Source organism: Haemaphysalis longicornis, unplaced genomic scaffold, assembly GCF_048455015.1.
Source record: "Haemaphysalis longicornis isolate Haplotype H1 unplaced genomic scaffold, Haemaphysalis longicornis Haplotype H1 scaffold_9, whole genome shotgun sequence".
NCBI lineage: Eukaryota > Metazoa > Arthropoda > Arachnida > Ixodida > Ixodidae > Haemaphysalis > Haemaphysalis longicornis.
In genome coordinates, this window is record NW_027526460.1 from 130,974,125 (window position 1) to 130,993,934 (window position 19,810).

Below are 19,810 nucleotides of genomic sequence, written 5' to 3' on the forward strand. Positions count from 1 at the left end.
TCATCTAGACACCCCCTGACACTTCAATGGAGGGCAACAAATACGCCCACCCAACAAGCCTGCGCTTTTACCTCCGGTGCTAAGGAGATGCACGAGGACAGTCACCCGCTTGTCACGTTCATGGAGATAACCCAGCATTATCGCCTTCTGAGACAGACCGTACCTTCGCCTTAGCCTGACCTTTCCAGAAAGCAACAAACTACCCTACGGCTCATACAATCCGGGCTCCTTCCAACAGCCTACGCGTCTTTACTTAATGCATCCGAATAGCTACGACGCTGAATGTAAATTTTGCTCAGAAGTAGGAACACTCCGCCCCGTAATCGGGGTGGGCGACTTTAGCCCTGAGCACCCTCCTCTGTTTCCATCAAGTACCCAACAAGAGCAATGGGAGATGCTGCTGTCCAGGCCCTCTCTACCTACCCAGCTTCAGCGGGTGGACAGAACACAGGCCGCGTGGACTGCATATGTGCTACACAGAAGAAGGAATCACTCCCCAGGGCTGCACTCTGGGCCGTTCAGAAATCTGAACAGAAGTATTTCTTCATCCTGCTGGTCCTCCTCCTCCTCTGGCGCAAATCTCGTCGCCTCCGTCCGCGGCGCAGAGACGGAGAAGTCAGATCGTCAAACACCGGGTTGGAGCTTACTTTAATTTTATAAAGAAAGTATCCACTCTTTTGCTACACCAATACAACTCAACCAGACGCCGTTCATGCATCATGCACTGATTTAACCTTACCAAGAATATCTCTTTGAAGTAATAAGTGGTGTGTTCAAGTGGATTTCACTTCTCTCTGGTTTTACTATTTGTAGAGTGATGTGAGTGAATTTAAGTGATGTCGCACTGGTAATCGTTATGGGTGCCGTGTACAGCTTTGCTTTCCAACCACATTCACATGGTGGATTGGCGCTATTTTTTTAGGAGGAGGAAAGGGGACTTCATCGATACATTTGTTATTTCAGGGAAGAAACACTCCAGCTATTATCGCACTTCATGTGGCTGTCGGACAACTCGTGAGGATTCTATCGTATGAAGGTTATGCAGCCCGCGACGACGCCATACAAGCTATCAAAGCGGCACTGTTCATCCACAGGGGGTTTACGCACGTAGAACTTGACACTCAACCGTGGTGCAACGCTTTAACCGGAGTAGCGGGGTGTCGAGTCGAAATATCGCCACACTGAACAATTTTGCTCTTTTCTTTGTATATAAGTCCAGAAGGCCGCGCGTAAGATATCGAAATTATCGCACATAGACCTCAGATTATTCCAGAACTTCCGGAAGCTGTACCCGAAGGACGTTTCAGTTATGTGCGGTGATTTTAAAGCTCAGCATGTTGCCTGAGGTTACGAGAAGACCAAAGACCGGGGCAAGCACATCATGGCAGACGCGACGGCATACAGCCTGACGTTGCTCAACGCACTACAGACATACACTCAATTAGGCCAAACACAAAAGCAAGCTGACATGACGCTGGATCTGTCGTGGGTGTAGCACCTGAAGCTGGCCCGCTGGGAAACCTACGAGAATACGTTAGGGAGTGACCACCTGCCCATTCTAATCCATGTCCGCACTAGCGGACTACGTCCGCATTGAACTATCGCTGAGCCTTACACGAAGACGGCATACATTACGCACTGGGGCAAGTATCGGTACAAGTATCGGCCGGAATTCGAAATCTCACAGACCAGCTGTGCATGGCGAAAGAACAATGTACCAAGAACTCGCGCGTCCCTCCAGACCACCCGGAGCCAGGTAGACACTTGGTGTCGCTGGTGAACCTCCGGTTGCGAATGTTTGGTCAATACAAAAAGTCTGGTCATGCGCCGCACCTCAAGCGACGTCTTCTCGAGGTTCAGAAGAAAATCGAGAGTCACCCTAACCCACTAGCCACCGAGCGTTGGATGGATGTGTGCGAGACCATAAATGGGCACACGCACACGTCAAAATTCTGGGCTTTTCTCCGATCCCTCCTTGGACAGCGCAAAACAAACAACAGTGCCGCACGGGTCGCACTTCGCGATGATGTGAGCGTAAACGAGCTCGCCGAAGAAGCTGCCACCGCCTTTTTCCCTCAGCCGTCTCACCATTCTGCAAATAGCTACAATCGGGACGAGACATCTGGCGATGAGGAGGCTTACAACGTCCCCTTCACAATGACAGAATTACACCATGCCCTCGAACGAGCGAACACTCGCAGCATGCCAGGGGCCGACAAAGTGTGCGTTGCCCACCTGCGAAACCGGCCGTATAGCCACAAGCAAGCCTTTCTTGATGAACTAAACCGCATCTGGGACAGTGGCGAGCTACCTAATACCTGGAAGTTCTCAATCGTAAAAACCATCCCGAAGCCAGGCAAGTCGTCTCTTTCCCTGTCCAACCTTCGACCCATCTTCTTAACATCGTGCGTGTGCAAAATTATGGAGAGCATGGTAAACACACGATTAATCTGGTATCTGGGGGAGCACCAGCTGCTGCCACCAACGCAGTATGGCTTTCGATCTGGACTGTGCTTGACAAGCACTCTAACCAGCCTTGTTCCGTGGTCGGCGTTGACAGCAGGAAGGCTTTCGATTCGGTTCCGCATGACATGGTGCTGACCAAGACCTGAGAGCTCTACATACGCGGGAGGCTTTGTAACTTCATCGCAGCCTTCTTGCAAGACCGCACCTATCAGGTCCACATAGGCCAGCCGACCAGTGCTATAGATCACAACAACGTCGGAGGGCTAAAGGCTCAGTTATTGCGCCTACCCTGTTCAACATTGCCATGCACGGCCTTCCGTGCAAGTTGGAAGCAGTAGCTGAGCCTAAACACGGCATTTATGCCGATGACGTCACCGTGTGGACGCACCAGGGTTCCGTCGGTGCACAAGAGGCCACGCTCCAACAGTCTCTGGACATCATACATGATAACATGTGCGATGTCGGCCTCACTATTGCACCAGATAAAACCGAATTCGTGGTCATTCACGGTGGAAGGCGTACAATGGTGAAACAGGCGGAGAAGGAGGCATACAGACTGCGTATTGGAAGCTAGGAGATTTCAAGAATACCGTCCATCAGAATTCTGGGCATGCACCTGGACGAGAACTGTACTGCCTATACCTGATTCCAAAGGGCATTAAAGACGTGCAAGCAAATTCTTCGCGTTCTCAGACGTATTTAAAACCGTACGAGAGGTGTCAATGAAAGGGAGATTCGGTAGATCGTGCAGCATTGCTAGTATATGGTATTATGTACGGACTTCCTTACCACCCGGTCACTTGCACCCAGAAGCTTGCACTCGAAAGACTACGCAACGAGACATTGTCGTGGGACCTCGCCGATACACCCGCCTCGAAGCGCTGCAGAGCTGCAACCTTATTAACTACTTGTCCGAGATCACAGACACGCACCGGCACACGCAAGAAGTCCGGCTTCGTGCGACAGAGCACGGCCTCCGCGATCGGCTGCCGGCGGCGCGCCGAGCAACGGCGCGCCGCCGGCAGCCGATCGCGGAGGCCGTGGACAGAAGCTGGCGGTGACACCCTTCGCTGTCTAGGCTATAACAATAGGGGTCTACAAGTACTCCCGCGACGCACACCTCCGTGGGAGTACATTACCATTACAGATGGCAAGCCACTACCTGTCCACATGGGACCTCATCACGGTGGTCGAAGAGCAGCCTATGCGAAACGCCCCGCTCGCTCCACACAGGCGGCATTTAAACACGAGCGTAGCATCTACACGGACGTGACCATGCCCACTACGGCGGACTCACAGATTGTGTACGCCACGGCCTGGTTTGACGAAACTATTGGACTTCAAGGTCGTCGTCACCACGTCGGTGTCACTCCGGCCCACAGCATAGAAGCTGAACTGCAGGCCATCTGTGACTATCTCGACGCAGCTCTCCAGGAAGACCTAACAAGCTCTCCTATACATGACCACGTGTACACAGACTCACAGGCAGCGTATCGAGCCTGTGCCAATGTGCAATTCACCAGCCCCGTCACCGAAGTCATTCGCCGCAACGTTCTGAAACTCCGGGCATCGTGTAACGCCTTCACACTTCACCGGGTTCCAGCACACTGCGGCATCCTTGAAAATGAGAAAGTGCACCGACTAACACGCGCGCATTTACTCTCCGTGCTAGCTCGGAGCTCCTCCTCAGAAGTGATGACGGCGTCGTGTCCTTCAAGAAGCCGGTCCCACGGTTGAACAGCAGCTTAGTCAAGCCCGCCGGACAGCTTACCTCGTAGCCATGGCCAGCCCTCTCCAGATCCCTGCAGTTCCTTCTCGTGAGTTCTCAAGGCGGGAAACTGATCATCCGACGGATTCAGACGGGAACACTGCTCACACCGTTTTCGCTCTAACGTTTTCATCGCCGTGGGGCCGCTCCCAGTGTCCCGGGCACCTACAGCACTTGCCATACTAGGGCAGACCTACAATATTTAGTGTGGGACTGCCCCCGCTACAGTATTCCTCGGTACCATGCCCTTACTAGCGTGCGACTTGTACCGTGGTCCAAGCCTCCAGTCCCGGTCCTGTCCGCCACCTAAAGGTCATGCTGGGTACGCTGCTAGCTTGTGGCGCGCCCTGCTGCTTTTTCTCTTGGACCCCGCAGCACCAGTCGTTGGTGACCGGCTTTGCGGCGACGCACAGGACACTACGACGGCTACGACTAGAGGCGACCACAGTGTTGCGTCCAGGCCGCTGACGCAGTAAATGGCGGCATAATTATCCTTTTTCACTTTTCCCTTCCCTACTAATCCTCTACCGACCCTTACCCATAGCAGCGCCCAAGCGCAACAAAATCGAATAAACGTGTTTTCATTCAATCAATCACCGAAGAACGACGGTGTACCACCCCCAAACGAACGGACTAACGGAACGTCTGAACAAGACGATTGCGGATACGTTGTCTATGTACGTCGACGTTGAACATGAGACTTGGTACAAAGTCCTTCCGTATGTCACGTTTGCATACAACACGGCTACCCAGGAAACTAGCAGATGCCACCATCCGAGCTTGTCTACGGAAGGCGGCCGACTACGATGCTTGACGCTGTGCTTCCGCACGTAGAATACGACGCCCTCAACGCCGACGTCCAAGGATACCTTCAGCGCAGGGAGGAGGCCCGCCAGCTCGCTCGAGTTCGCACGACGGACCAGCAGCGGGTGGATGCCGGACACTACAACCTCCGACGCCGAGATGCCGAGGACCGCCTAGGGGATTGTGTGTAGGTTTGGACTCCAATCCGACGACGTTGACTTATTAGCTTCTACAACGGTATTTCGGACCCTGTCGGATTCTACAACGTGTTGGCCAACTTAACTACGAGGTGATCCCCGATGGTGATTCCGGAACATCACGACGACGCACGCGGCCCGAGGTCGCCCACGTGGTTCGCCTGAAACCTTACTACGCGCGATGAAGAACTTTTTTTATTGTTTGTCCGGGCTGTCTTTAAATTTAGCATCGGGTCGATGCCCTATCATAGGGGGGGGGGGGTAATGCCACTAACCATGTTTTGGGTTTGTTTGTTTATGTTTGTTTTTTCCCACCGGCTGCGCCGGCCTATGTTATCTGTGTTATCTGTTGGCCAAGTGAAGCCATAGCCTCCTGTATAACCGAGGAGGAGGAAAAACTTTATTGTGAGCCTGCTGATGTGAAAGTGGCTCCTCAGTCCAGGAGACCACGGGACGACCTTGCTGTCTCAGCCCTGGACACCAGGAGTTGCTGTGCATCCAAGCCGGCGCTGGTCGTCAGGTTCTGCCAGCTCTATCGCCCCGAAACCAATTGGAGCAACCCGCTCACTGTGGGGCGCTAAGTTTCCAGGTTTTTCGATGGCCATGCCGATGCGAAGTGCTGTTTCAAGCGGAGGGGAACTGAAACACACCTCAGCGTCGTCTTCTACGTGAAGGCGTCTTCCAGCTACAAAAGTCCGAAAAACGGCGAGCGAGGACTTTATGAACCAATATGAAAGACCGAAGCTTTATGCGTGGCGTCGCAGTAGCGGCGTTCAGTGTACTGTTCCCGCCTTCACGCTCGCCCTTTTGGGTTTGCTACGGGAGTTTCACTACAAAATGTATACACGTCCTCACGGCTGTCACTGCGATAAGAGCCAGTTAAGTTTTCCCGCGCTCTACAGAAGTTGATAAGTGAAAAATAATGAAGCCTAATTCGGTGTTTAGTGATAACTGAGTCATTCTAACTACATTTTGTTGAAAAAAGCCCAACAGTTGAGCTCCCGCTTTTTACTTACGAGTCCCTTCAGTCGCGTTCTCCCGCTAATATATTATACGGTCCCCCAAAAGGGTACGCGCCCACCCCCATCCCTTTCCGCCCCCCCCCCCCCCTATTTCTCCGTCACCGCTGCTCCACGAAATGGTGCCATCGCGCATGTAGTAGACATATTGACGTTGTTTTCAGCAATGCCGGGATGCTGCACGAAGAACGACGACTTCAAGCTTTAGCACAAGGCGATATTCAGTATTTGTGGGCTGCTCTATCTGCTTAGGATAAACATTCAGCATGCAATCAACTGTTTCTCTCTCTACTTCTCCCCACTGCACTCATTCTGCCCCAGCAATCACATACCGAATAACCGATCAATTCCCAGTGGGTCAAAAACCCACTAGAAATCTCACCCGTAACAATTCTGGCTGAATCGAGTGAAACGCAGAAAAAAAAAAACTTTTGCGTTAAATTATTTACGAACGAACAACGTAGTACGAGAAAGACCATGTCTTGTGTAATTAACACTGTCAAGTTCTAGCGCCACCCCAGCCCCTTACTAGATAGTTTTATTTGTGGCCTCGTCAATTTTTATACCTTTTTTTTATTCAAACAGGATTTGCTTGTCAGTACTAGACCCAGAGTCTTCTTCATACAACACGTATTTCTTGTTTGCAAAGGGCAGGGGTAACTTTTTTAAAACCACCCATTGTTGCCAGGTGTGAAGACAAATGTTGACCATGCCCTCGAAAACACAGGAGAACCTGGGCGCCACCAGAGAGGACGGCGGAATTTCTGGCACTGAGCAGGCACAAAGGGGTTATGCAGGAGAAGCGCATGTTCTATTCTTCATGCCGCACTCGTTATCTCCTTTGATTGAGTTTCACCAACTAACGCCACCAGCCTAGAATAATCTTCTATGACTACAGTGTTCTGGATGCAATTCGGCTGTTCCAAAGCCCTCGCGCCGAGAGATAAATGACTGCAGAGCAGACGCCGCGGCATTCGATTTCGCCGACACCAGTCTGCGCACGTCACTTTGTTGGCTGCTGTTTCGCCGCCTGTGTATTCTTTGAGTTGTTAGGGGAGCACAAGTTCGCTCCAATAAACTTTTTTTTTCTTCGAGACACCTGCGTCGCCTCTGAATAGTGACAATATCAAGGCCGTCTGTGTCATCATAGGTTGCAATTATGCCAAGCACTCGCCTTGATTTCGTCCTTGGCTTGGATTGAAACGTTTTAGTTCCCGTATATTCAAACACAGTCCCACAAAAACGCAAATAATGGTGTGTATTATATGGAAGTAGAAAATAAAACGGGATGTTTTAGGCTAAGGAAAAAGGAAGTAAACCGCATTTTCGCCAGAACGGTTGTGCCTGTTATTCTGCAGGCCAAGCTCGTAGTTAACAACAACGTTAATAATTTGGAGGGAACTCATTAGAGACTCTCGTTTTATTAATTTTACCTATATTTTTCATCATAAGTTGTTTGAATGCGCCTTTCTAATAATAATAAGTTGCATGAATACCATTAGTTCAAATAATAATTTGTTTGAATGCGCCTATGAAAACGTTGCCTTTGTGGTGAACCGGTGCACCGACCGCTGCAGCTACAGCTTACACTTGCTTAGGGAGTTCGTTCATACTTGAAGAAAAAAAGAAAACGTGGAGTTAAGCAGTCATGCACGAAGACCAGATCGGACTGTTAGAGGCGCCCGTATCTGTCTTTTCTTGTGTACGTCAAAATAAGTTTGGTTTCTTTTTTTCGCCAGCTATAATTTTCGCGGTGGCGTTTTACCCGCCAGTCATACGTCCCTTCGACTCCGGCATGACCAACGTCAGGTACGATCACGCACTGCCTGCTCTTTCACCGAACACGCCGTTGCAACGGCCACAGAACCGGGATGATTTCGGCTACATCTTTAATGCATAGTGAAGAAAGCAAATCCCAAAACCACTTAAGAATCCAATTGTCAGGCCAAGCCCAAGCCAAAAGTGGTGGTATTCCCATAACCCCCCCCCCCCCGACCCCCCGACGACATGGATTTCCACATGAAGTTGCCTTTCTAGTGTATACATAATAAGAAACTCTGTGCGCGAAGTGACTCCAGGTCCAGCGCATGCGTCGTGCACGTACGCGTCGGCGCTGCGGCCTAGCTATCGTCAAGCTCTACCGCGCATGTAATGCTTGGCACGAGGAACACGACGAGGAACACGGTTTTCGGGGAACCCTCATAGAACTCGCGCGGTCACACCTAAGCTCTCGAAATCAATTTGTATAAATTAAGGTAATATTAATGTAATAATGTATAAATTATTACAAATCTCGCACTCGTCCAATAGCTGCTGGAATGCCGCAAGACTGTATTCTTGGGCAAATACTTTTTTATTTTATATAAATGACATTGTACGTATAGACACCACCACTAATAGGTTCATTATATACGCTGATGATTGTACTCTACTGGTCCAAGGAAAGAATTTGCCAGATATTTGTTACCAGCTCAAAATTGGTCCAAACTAAACGGCCTATCACTGAAAGAATCAAAAACTAAGTGCATTCTTTTTTGTCCACGGGGTACCTCTTTAATTAATATAAAAAAGCGTTACATTGGGACCCTATACAATGACTTTGAAAAATCTGTAAAGACACTTGGTGTTATTTTGTCGAAAAATATGAATTGGAATGATCATGTTAACTCAACCTGCTCGATACCATGGAAGGTTGCTGGTGTCATTAGCAGACATCGCCATGATTCCCCAAGCAACATAAAGGAACTTTTGTACAATTCCCTCCTGCAGTCCCACCTCAATTATTGCGTGCTAGTATGGGGAAACACCACTTCACATAACCTAAACAACTGTTAATAATGCAAAAAAATCGTGCCAATCCACCCCGTGAATGTGGTTGGAAAGCAAAGCTGTAAACGGCACCCATAACGATTACCCATGCGACGACACTTATATTCACTCACATCGCTCTACAAATAGTAAAACCAGAGAGAAGTGAAATGCACTTAACCACACCATTTATTACTTCAAAGAGATATTCTTCATAAAGTTAAATCAATGCATGATGCATGAACGGTGTTTTGTTGAGTTGTATTGGTGTAGCACAAGAGTGGAAACTTTTTTTATAAAATTAAAGTAAGCTCCAACCCGGTGTTAGACGATCTGACTTCTCCGTCTTTGCGCCGCGGACGGAGGCGACGAGATTTGCGGCAGAGAAGCAGAAGGAGGAGAAAGAAATACTTTTGTTCAGATTTCTGAACGGCCCAGAGTGCAGCCCTGGGGAGTGATTCCTTCTTCTGTGGGGCCCATATGCAGTACGGGCGGCCTGTGTTCTGTCCACCCGCTGAAGCTGGGTAGGTAGAGAGGGCCTGGACAGCAGCATCTCCCATTGCTCTTGTTGGGTAGTTGACGGAAAGAGAGGAGGGTGCTCAGGGCTAAAGTCGCACACCCGGATTACGGGGCGGAGTGCTCCTACTTCTGAGCAAAATTTACATTCAGCGACGTAGCTATTCGGATGCATTAAGTAAAGACGCGTAGGCTGTGGGAAGGAGCCCGGATTGTATGAGCCGTAGGGTAGTTTGTTGCTTTCTGGAAAGGTCAGGCTAAGGCGAAGGTACGGTCTGTCTCAGAAGGCAATAATGCTGGTTCATTGCCCTGAACGTGACAAGCGGGTGACTGTCCTCTTGCAGCTCCATAGTACTGGAGGTAAAAGCGCAGGCTTGTTGGGTGGGCGTATTTGTTGCCCTCCATTGAAGCGTGAGGGGGTGTCCAGGTGAGCTGAATGGAACCGTTTGGGGAGTGGTTTTTTATCACGCGCAGTGCAGGTCAGAACACCCAACCCGATTGGTAATTCCAGTAGGCTTGCTGGGAATCGGTGACTACCCTCCGAACCCCTGGTTGAGTGAGAGCCAAGGTGATGGCTGCCTCTTCTGCTGCCGTCATTTGTTGGGTCCTAAGCGAGGTACACGCAAGGAGGTTGGTTCTGGAGGTAGCCACGATGATAGCGTGTTGCTGCCCTCGATGTTTGGAGGCGTCTGTGTAGATAACTGCATGATCCCCACGGAGGGTGGTGTTTAGTGCTTGAGCCCGTGCTTTTCAGTGACCCTCGTCATGTGAGGGGTTCATATTTCTAAGCAAAGGGAGCATCTTTAGTTTTAGTCGCCAAGAGTCTGGGAGTACGTCAAGCGGAGTGACATACTGGGCTGCCCAGCCAATCTGGTGAAGCATGGGGTTACCCACCGCAGTTCTGAGTCCTACCTTCTGGTTAGAAAGAGGGCCTTTTATCAGCTCTTACACCGTGTTGTGGAGCCCCCTGCTAAGCAGCCTCTGCGCGGACGCACTCATGAGAAGACCAATGGCCTGCTTGACCACCTTTCTAATCATTATATAAAGCAACTCTATGTCTTCCTTGTCGAGAAGAACACAGGGGGTTGACGTAAGTGACTCACGAAAGGGCAAAAGCTTCAATTATTCGAAAGGTACCGGATTCCTTTAGCCTCGCTTCTTGGTGGCAACACGCCTGCTCATGTGTATGATTTGATTAATGCTGTTTTTGAGGCGCTGCAAGGAGACGTCACTCGGTGTTAGCCTCGAGATGTATAGCCCAGGATCCTGATGCTGCAGCTTGGAGTGATGGCCTGGCTATCAAGGAGTATTTGAATGTATTCCTTGATTTCGCGTGAGGGCGGACGACAAGGAGCTGTGATTTTTTACGTGAACACTGGAGGCCACAAGCTTTAGCACATCGACGTACTAGAAGTGAGAGGCCATGCATTGGTGAGCTTCCTTTAATTTTTGTAACTCTTAGCACATGAGCAAGGTGCGCACAAGGCCGCTAGACGGGCGTGAGTGGTCGCGTGACGCTTTCACGTGGCATTCAGCGAGAACGCAGGGGTAAACCCGTAGATGTGCTTGGTGAGTATACCATCTGCCTTCCCCCTCTTCGCGTGGGCTCGTAGCTAAATCCATAAAACAACGGGCTCTCGCTTTGTTAGTTTATTAGTTCCAGGTTCGATTCCCGGCGGTGCCAGTAGATTCTTTTATTTGTTGGCTGGAGTTTTCTGGTGACACCAATGGTCGCGAAAGAACCCTTGGGGGGTAGAGGTAAAAAGCTTTGCTTTAAAAAGATGGCACATTAAGGTTCTGTGTTGACTACCGGCGACTGAACAAGATCACCAAAAAGGACATGTACCCCTTGCCACGAATCTACGACACTCTCGACCACCTCTGCCACGCAAAGTACTTCTCTTCGATGTATTTGAAGACAGGCTACTGCCAAATTGAAGTGGACCAGAGAAACCGAAAGAAAACTGCATTCATAACCCCGGACGGCCTATACGAGTTTAAGGTGATGCCATTTGGGCTGTACACCGCACTAGCAACGTTTCAAAGAGTCATGGACACTGTGCTAGCTGGCCTGAAGTGGCAAACCTGCCTCGTATACGTCGACGACGTTCTGGTATTCGCCCGGACTTTCGACGAACACATTGCAAGGTTGGATTCTGTACTCGAGGCCATTCGTGCGTCGGGGTTAACGCTGAAGCCAAAAAAGTGCAGCTTCGCGTACGAGGAGATAAATTTTTTGGGCCACGTCGTCGATGCCACGAGAGCCCTGCCTGACCCTACGAAAACTTCAGCCATAGCGAAATTCCCAATACCGAGAGACAAGAGCGTGCGAATTTCTCGGACTAGGCGCGTATACTACCGGCGCTTTGTCGCAAACTTCGCATTCATAGCAGAGCCACTCACGGGCTTGAAGAAAGATAGCACCCCTTTCAGCTGGGAAAGCGCCCAAGAGGAAGCATTATGCGAGCTGCAACAACGGCTGCAAAGCCCATCTGTGCTCTCTTATTTCAACGAAAACGCCGAAACAGAAATGCATACGGACGCCAGTGGTATAGGCTTGGGGGGCTTTCCTCGTCCAAAAGCAAAGCGGTTGCGAAAACGTAATCGCCTATGCCAGCCGTGCTCTGTCTAAGGAAGAAAAAAAGTACTCAGCCTCTGAGAAAGAATGGCTCGCGATTATATGGGCAATTTTGAAATTTCGCCCATACGTGTATGGAAGGCCGTTCCAGGTTGTGACAGACCACCATGCGCTGTGTTGGCTCGCCAATTTTAAGGACCCCTCTGGCCGTCTGGGTAGGTGGAGCTTCCGCCTGCAAGAATTCGACATTACAGTAACCTATGAATTCGGCAGGAAACACTCCGACACCAACTGCCTGTCTCGCGCCCCCGTCGACCCACCACCACAAGACTCTGATGAAGACGGCGCACTCTTCGGAGTCGTGACGGAAAGCGACCTAGCCGCCCAGCAACGTTCCGACCACGAGTTACGCGTCACGAACCACTACCTCCAAGGACGCAACGTCGCCGTGCCTAGGGCCTTCAAACGGAATTTACCAGAATTCAGCCTGAAAACCTCAGTCCTCGTGAAGAAGAATTTCAACCCCGGAAGGAGAACGAATTAACTTCTTGTCATCCGTACGGACTTTTGTGATGAAATTTTGGAAGCATGCCACAACGACCCGTCTTCCGTACATCTCGGCACAGCTCGCACTATTAGAAAAATTAATATGTAATACTAGTAGCCCCGCTTTGCATCCGAAGTCACCAACTACGTCCGAAGCTGCCATGACTGCCAGCGACGAAAAACGCCACCGACGAGACCCGGCCGACTTCTGCAGCCGATTGCTGTCCAATCGAGGCCCTTCCAACAGATTGGAATGGACCTTCTGGGCCCGTTCCGTACATCACGATCCGAGAACAAGGGGATTGTCGTAGCGACAGAATACAGGACGCCCCACGCAGAGGCCGCCGCTCTTCCGAGGGGACTGCACAAGAATTCGCCAGGTTCTTCATAAACCAAGTTGTGCTGCGATATGGAGCCCCTGAAGTCCTAATCACGGACCGCGGAACGGCCTTCACTGCGGAGCTCATGCAAAGAATCTTACGCTGCAGCAACACGGATCCCCGAAGAAGGATTTAGCCGATAGGTGGCCAGAGGGAAAGGGTGTGTATGATTTCGCCTGTCTGCTTTAACTCTGTGAACGCCGACACCACGCCAAGAACTGCAACACAGCCTACACCGCCGGAATCGCCAACGGCAGCGCTCTCTCTGGTGAACTGAGACACAGTTAGTACTTCGTGCTCTACGGAGTGAACCTCGATCGAACTGGGCCGTTTGCATAAGCCTGACGCCGGGAGCTTTTAGGAGCGGGGGCATGGCGGAGCACGGTGCACGTGCATCCCCTCCAGCTCAATCTGCGGCTGGCTTCGTCATGGAACCCTGCCCTCGTGCTTCACCGCCAACTCAGTCGGCGAAGGTAGGCGCACCAGCGTCTGATGCAACGACCAGCGCTCCGGAATCGCTCATCCCGCCCCTCTCTTGCGGCGCTATGGAACCAGGCGAGAAGTCCCGCAGGACACTGGATGACTGCTCAGGCCGAGATGCTTTGCGCGGCCCCCGCGCACGCTCCCGTGAGCACCGCAGAAAAGGAAGCCCCAACGACCGAGACACCCGGCTTGATCACCAACGGGAAGAACGCCGCACAAGCCGATCAACGCACCATCGCGCACGCAGAAGTGCGGGGCACTTCATGGAAATAGAAGACAACCGACACCGACTCCTCTTTCTCTTCGAAACCACCGCATCACAACAGGAGCCCCATTGACCGCACTCGGGTCTCGGACTGCCAGGCAGAATGGTCGGCGAGATACCCGTCAGCGCATAATAATGACGAACGGTTCGGCCTGTGGACTATTCAGGGCCCAAAGCGTCGCCCACGATTCGCGAAGAAGCCGCACCCTGGAGCGCATCGGAAGAAATTCCTCGCTCTAAGCTTCCCAGCTATCTAATCACCCTTCGGCCAACAACGCGTGTTGCGCTGCCGAGCGTTTCACAGCGGCTGCTTCATACTACGGTAATGGCAGCTGCTCCACAGTCAGAGCTTTAACATCACGTAGCCATCTGCACGAACAGAGCATCGAGAACAGTGACAATCGAGGCTTACGACGCCCAGCATGCCAAAGGCCTCTTGCTACTCACGTCCAAGTGAGTATCGCCGAACAAAACGATCCCGATTACTGCGCACCAAACCCCTGGAAAGGGCATGTGTCGCGGTGTCATCCACCGAGTGGACCCGTAGGAGACGGCGGAGTCCCTAAGAAGAGCCCTGTACTCGGAGAGCCACCACATCATTGCCGCACGGCTGATGGGGAAGTGAGGAGTCTGCCTCGTGACGTTCGAGGGACCCAGACCTCCACGGACGATCAGGTATTGGAGCTTACTCACGTAGGTTTCCACGAACGAAGCGCGCTGTCTGGTTTGCCGCAATTGCCAAGGCCTCGGACACAAGGCAGACATTTTCCCGCATCCTAGCACCTGTACCAAATGCAGAAGGCAACACTCTGTTGATGTCCAGTGCATGGATCAGACACCATACTGCCGAAACGGCAAGCAGTCTAGACACCAAGGTACAGACGCCGAGTGCCGCACGTGTCGCTGGTATGAAGAACGAAGCAAGGAGCGGACAAAAGATCGCCGCTCGCGTAGTGGCAATCGCCGTAGAAGCAGGCGTCGCACGTCCAATAGGAATCACGGTAATCGCTTCATGCCACTCTCAGTAACCAGTCCCAGCCGCAGCAGGATCGGTAGTGTTGGTGCCCCCGCCGCGTCACAATCAGACAGGGTCACCACTTCTCCCGTATCGCAAATCGCTAAAGAGTCGACCAATAAAAAGGTTACGTATGCATCTGCCACCGCGTCAACCGTGCCTCCTAGCCAACGATCGGCACAGCGTCCTCCCCGCAAGATTCACCCGCTTTGACTCCTGAAACAGGCGACGGACTAGGAGCTATGATCGCGGCTCTCCGAGAAGAGGATCGAGACCTGCATAACCAGGTACAAGAAATTCGGCGTGAGATGGAATAGGCACTGGCAGAAGTCACCGCCAGCTTTGCTGAGAAAGCTGCACGGCGTAAAGAGCTCCAAGAGCGCCTACGGGGCAGTTGCACGGAGCACGCCTCAACACCCATGGTGATCTCTCCACCCAGCGTGGTGCAAGCTTCGCTGCAAGGCCAGGTCACAACAGACCATATCGTCGATACGTGCGTGCGAACCGTCATGGACAGACTGGTAATTGCGGGAATCCTCCCCTTACAAGTCTGCTCCCTTGCTACACCTTCGGTAGCCCCAGTGCGCACTAAAGCCACCCATCATAGCACACAATACTGGCTTAAACTCCACGGGTTACCATCCATGGACGACCGTACTGCAATAGAACTGCCGTTTTTTTAGGAGGAGGAAAGGGGACTTCATCGATACATTTGTTATTTCAGGGAAGAAACACTCCAGCTATTATCGCACTTCATGAGGTTGTCGGACCACTCGTGAGGATTCCATCGTATGAAGGTTATGCAGCCCGCGACGACGCCATACAACCTATCAAAGCGGCACTGTTCATCCACAGGGGGTTTACGCACGTAGAACTCGACACTCAACCGTGGTGCAACGCTTTAACCGGAGTAGCGGGGTGTCGAGTCGAAATATCGCCACACTGAACAATTTTGCTCTTTTCTTTGTATATAAGTCCAAAAGGCCGCGCGTAAGATATCGAAATTATCGCACATAGACCTCAGATTATTCCAGCACTTCCGGAAGCTGTACCCGAAGGACGTTTCAGTTATGTGCGGTGATTTTAAAGCTCAGCATGTTGCCTGAGGTTACGACAAGACCAAAGACCGGGGCAAGCACATCATGGCAGACGCGACGGCATACGGCCTGACGTTGCTCAACGCACCACAGACATACACTCAATTAGGCCAAACACAAAAGCAAGCTGACACCACTCTGGATCTGTCGTGGGTGTCGCATCCGAAGCTGGCCCGGTGGGAAACCTACGAGGATACGTTAGGGAGTGACCACCTGCCCATTCTAATCCATCTCCGCACTGGCGGACTACGTCCACATCGAACTAGCGCTGAGTCTTACACGAAGACGCATGCATTACGCAATGGGGCAAGTATCGGTGCATTTTAATGGAAGAGACACCAGCCGCCGGAATTCGAAATCCCACAGACCAGCTGTGCATGGCGAAAGAACAATCTACCAAGAACTCGCGCGTCCCTCCAGACCACCCGGAGCCAGATAGACACTTGGTGCCGCTGTGGAACCGCCGGTTGCGAATTTTCGGTCAATACAAAAAGTCTGGTCATGCGCCGCATCTCAAGCGACGTATTCTAGAGGTTCAGAAGAAAATCGAGAGTCACCCTAACGCACTATCCACCGAGCAATGGATGGGTGTGTGCGAGACCATAAATGGGCACACGCACACTTCGAAAGTCTGGGCTTTTCTCCGATCCCTCCTTGGACAGCCCAAAACAAAAAACAGTGCCGCACGGGTCGCACTTCGCGAATGTGTGAGCGTAAACGAGCTTGCCGAAGAAGCTGCCACCGCATTTTCCCCTCAGACGTCTCACCCTTCTGCAAATACCTACAATCGGGACGATACATCTGGCGATGAGGAGGCTTACAACGTTCCCTTCAAAATGACAGAATTACATCATGCCCTCAAACGAGCGAACACGCGCAGCATGCCAGCAGCCGACAAAAAATAACTAATGACAATCCGAGTCAGCTGAGTCGTGCGGAGTTGCGAGTTCCACCATAACGAAGCGCGATTGCTTTCCGGGTTCCTGCAATAAAAAATAGTTAACATTGTTTCGTTCATTGGATATGCTCCCCTTTGGCTTACTGCAGAAACGTTCAACAGTAAGTTCGCGGTGAAAGCTCTGGGTTGATTAGAATTTATGAAAACACACCAGAGTGCTCGGTTACCAACTCGAAGCAGCTTTTATGCCGCAGTTTCCTAATGCGCGCGCTTCGCTCATCGGTAGGATAGTAAGTAAAGCGTGTGACTTCAATGCAGGGTGGCCGTAACGTTGCGCTGGCTCGGTGGCCGGAAGTTCTAATCGCACACAGGGCACCTTCTTTTTTTGTTTTTGCTTTTGCTTGAACAGTTTTGTGCGTGATACCAAAAAGGTATGATTCCAAAGACAGTTCTGCAAAACAACGTGAACATAGCAGGGAAACTGGCTACAAATCCTTCACACAGCCAGTAGATCCGAGTTCTACTACAATGGTTGCCAGACAACTGAACCGGTCGCGACAGTGGTCATGTCGATAGAAAACTGTTTATGGCAACGAATAAAGGCTGCGTTATTTTTAAAATATCGGGTTTGCACTTGTACAGAATATATACAAAGATTGTTTAACGTCTTACTGTGATGTCTCTGCTGGTTGCGCTGCCGACCGACGATGCGAACATGGTCGCTTGCGATGCACCTCAAAAAGAGAATTTCAAAGACCTTTCCTAGATACCAGAAGCAATGAATTGTGAAAATATTTGGAATATGCTTTTAATAGGTCGTTCAAGCAAACAAAATTAAGCAAAGACAAATGCGTTTTCTCTTCACGGCCCCCTTAAGACGAACTTTTTATTTTCCTGCTGAATCGTGTGTTTTATGACGTCTGGGATATGTATCCACGGCAAGTCTTTAAGCGAACATCAGTAGGCCGACTAAGGCTGCAGTGTACGGCAGCAAACCTTGTTTACTGCCGGTCCTCGTAGGTTGCACCCCAATACCACTCAGGACCACTGCCCACACTCGCGGTTTTTGACCAGATTTGCACCTGGTTTATTCTTGTTACAGCTGACAGTAATCGTTTCGTGAAACATTGCGTAGGCTGGGAAAACAGGATCACGTAAGACTTCATTCACTTCACTTCACTTCACTTCATCAGTTCATTGTGCAGCTATAACAAGCACAGTACATGCAGTGGGGACTGGTGCTTTTATGTTTACGTTGTTGCGACTGGAAGGGTGCACCCGAGCCGAGCTTCATCGCCTCCGACATACATGTGGTAGCGTGGTGAAGCGAACGGCCAGCCACTGTTGCAGCCCTGAAGAAGTCCAGAAGCCGTAGGCTAACGTAACTTTTTACTTTATAGCAAAAGGTGAGCCGAAGCCAAAGAACAATGCCCCGACGGGCGAGGTAACAGTACAGGTCTCGAGCAGAGTGACAGCATGGAATCACTGCTCAGACAGGAATGGATCTACAGCACTTGGGCGGCTCTATTTATACCCAAAAGCGGCAACGGTCAAAACAGCGTTCCCCCTAGAATGTGCACACGCCACGAACGTCACAGACCCACAACAACGCTCTTTCCAGAGTTCGCGAGCAGTCGGTAGCATCGGCGCACGTTGAGTCCGAGAGAGGGGAGAGCTGAGGACACCGCTGCGATCGCGGGGCCTCTGTGTCCTTGGGGCGCGTCTCGACGTGCCGCTGGCAACCGCCGGAGTTTGAAGCGCGCCGAAAGCAAGGCGTCTGACCCGGGCTTTGTCGAGACGTGAAAACATGAGTCACCGACACGGTTGGGCTTGCTCGAAAGGCACACGTATTGGCTTCGCCGCACAGCCGAGTGATGACACGAAGCCCACCGATGGTCCCAGTCGTAACGTGTATCAGAAGCACCAGTGCGTACTGCGTGCATTATGCTTGTTACAGCTGCAGAGCACAGTCTGGCGCTTTGGGGTTGTCTCGCATGACGCTGACCAATCGGCATAAGCGACGTTGTCTTACGTGACCCTGTTTATCGACCATAGCCAATGTTTCACGAAACGATTCTGTCAACCCCAACAAAAATAAACCAGGTACAAATCCACTCAAAAACAGAGCGAGAGTGGACAGCGTCGTTTTTTGGCCTCAGTTGTTTAGCCCCACCATTCTTACTGGTATAAAAGTAATATGCATTTAATTTAAGTGTAATAAGCTCATTCTGCAAGCTTATAAGACTGGCCTAACTTGTGTTTGCTTTTGGCGGGCTCAGCCAGTCGCAGAGCTGCCCATAATACGTCATAGGTTCTATGAGCCAACGGGTCACACAACCATTCTTTTTTTCTACCTATGTGGCTTATGTGAGTGAAGTTTGTGTTAAAAGTCAGTGTTAATCTAACGAAGCATTCCAATGAACCAAAACTTCCATTCTACCTCCATGAGCAATTTGGCTCAGTTTCGACAAAAAAAACTGCCTTTTAATGAATAAAGAGCCTTGGTAGCCCCTACGGCCCGTTTGAATACTGGGACAGAGGGGTTACTGAATACTCTGGCTTCTCATTTAAATATGTTTGAGTATGCTGATTTTGATGTGTGCACATGTCCGAAGCGTGAACTACGTGCCATGTGTAGCAAAATGTGTGGTTAGCCTTTTTTTCTGTCTTTTTCTCGCTTTCTTGTTTGCTTAGTATTGTGCAGCCGTTGAAGATAAAGGGAATTACGTGTGATGCAAAGAAATGTAGTACTGTAAGCTCTTTATTGTTGTTTTTTTCTGGTTTTCTTTGTTATAACTGTGTCCGCTTCCTCACGACTCTGCTGTTGAGTAGAAAGGGGGCTGCGGCGTTGTCAAGCTTCCTGCTAGAGCTTTTTTCCGTCACTCCCTTTTTTGTCAGTATTTATGGAGCAGAGAAAGGTCAACACAAATAAATTTAGTTTTAAATTTAAATTTGTGTGGGGTGGCTAAT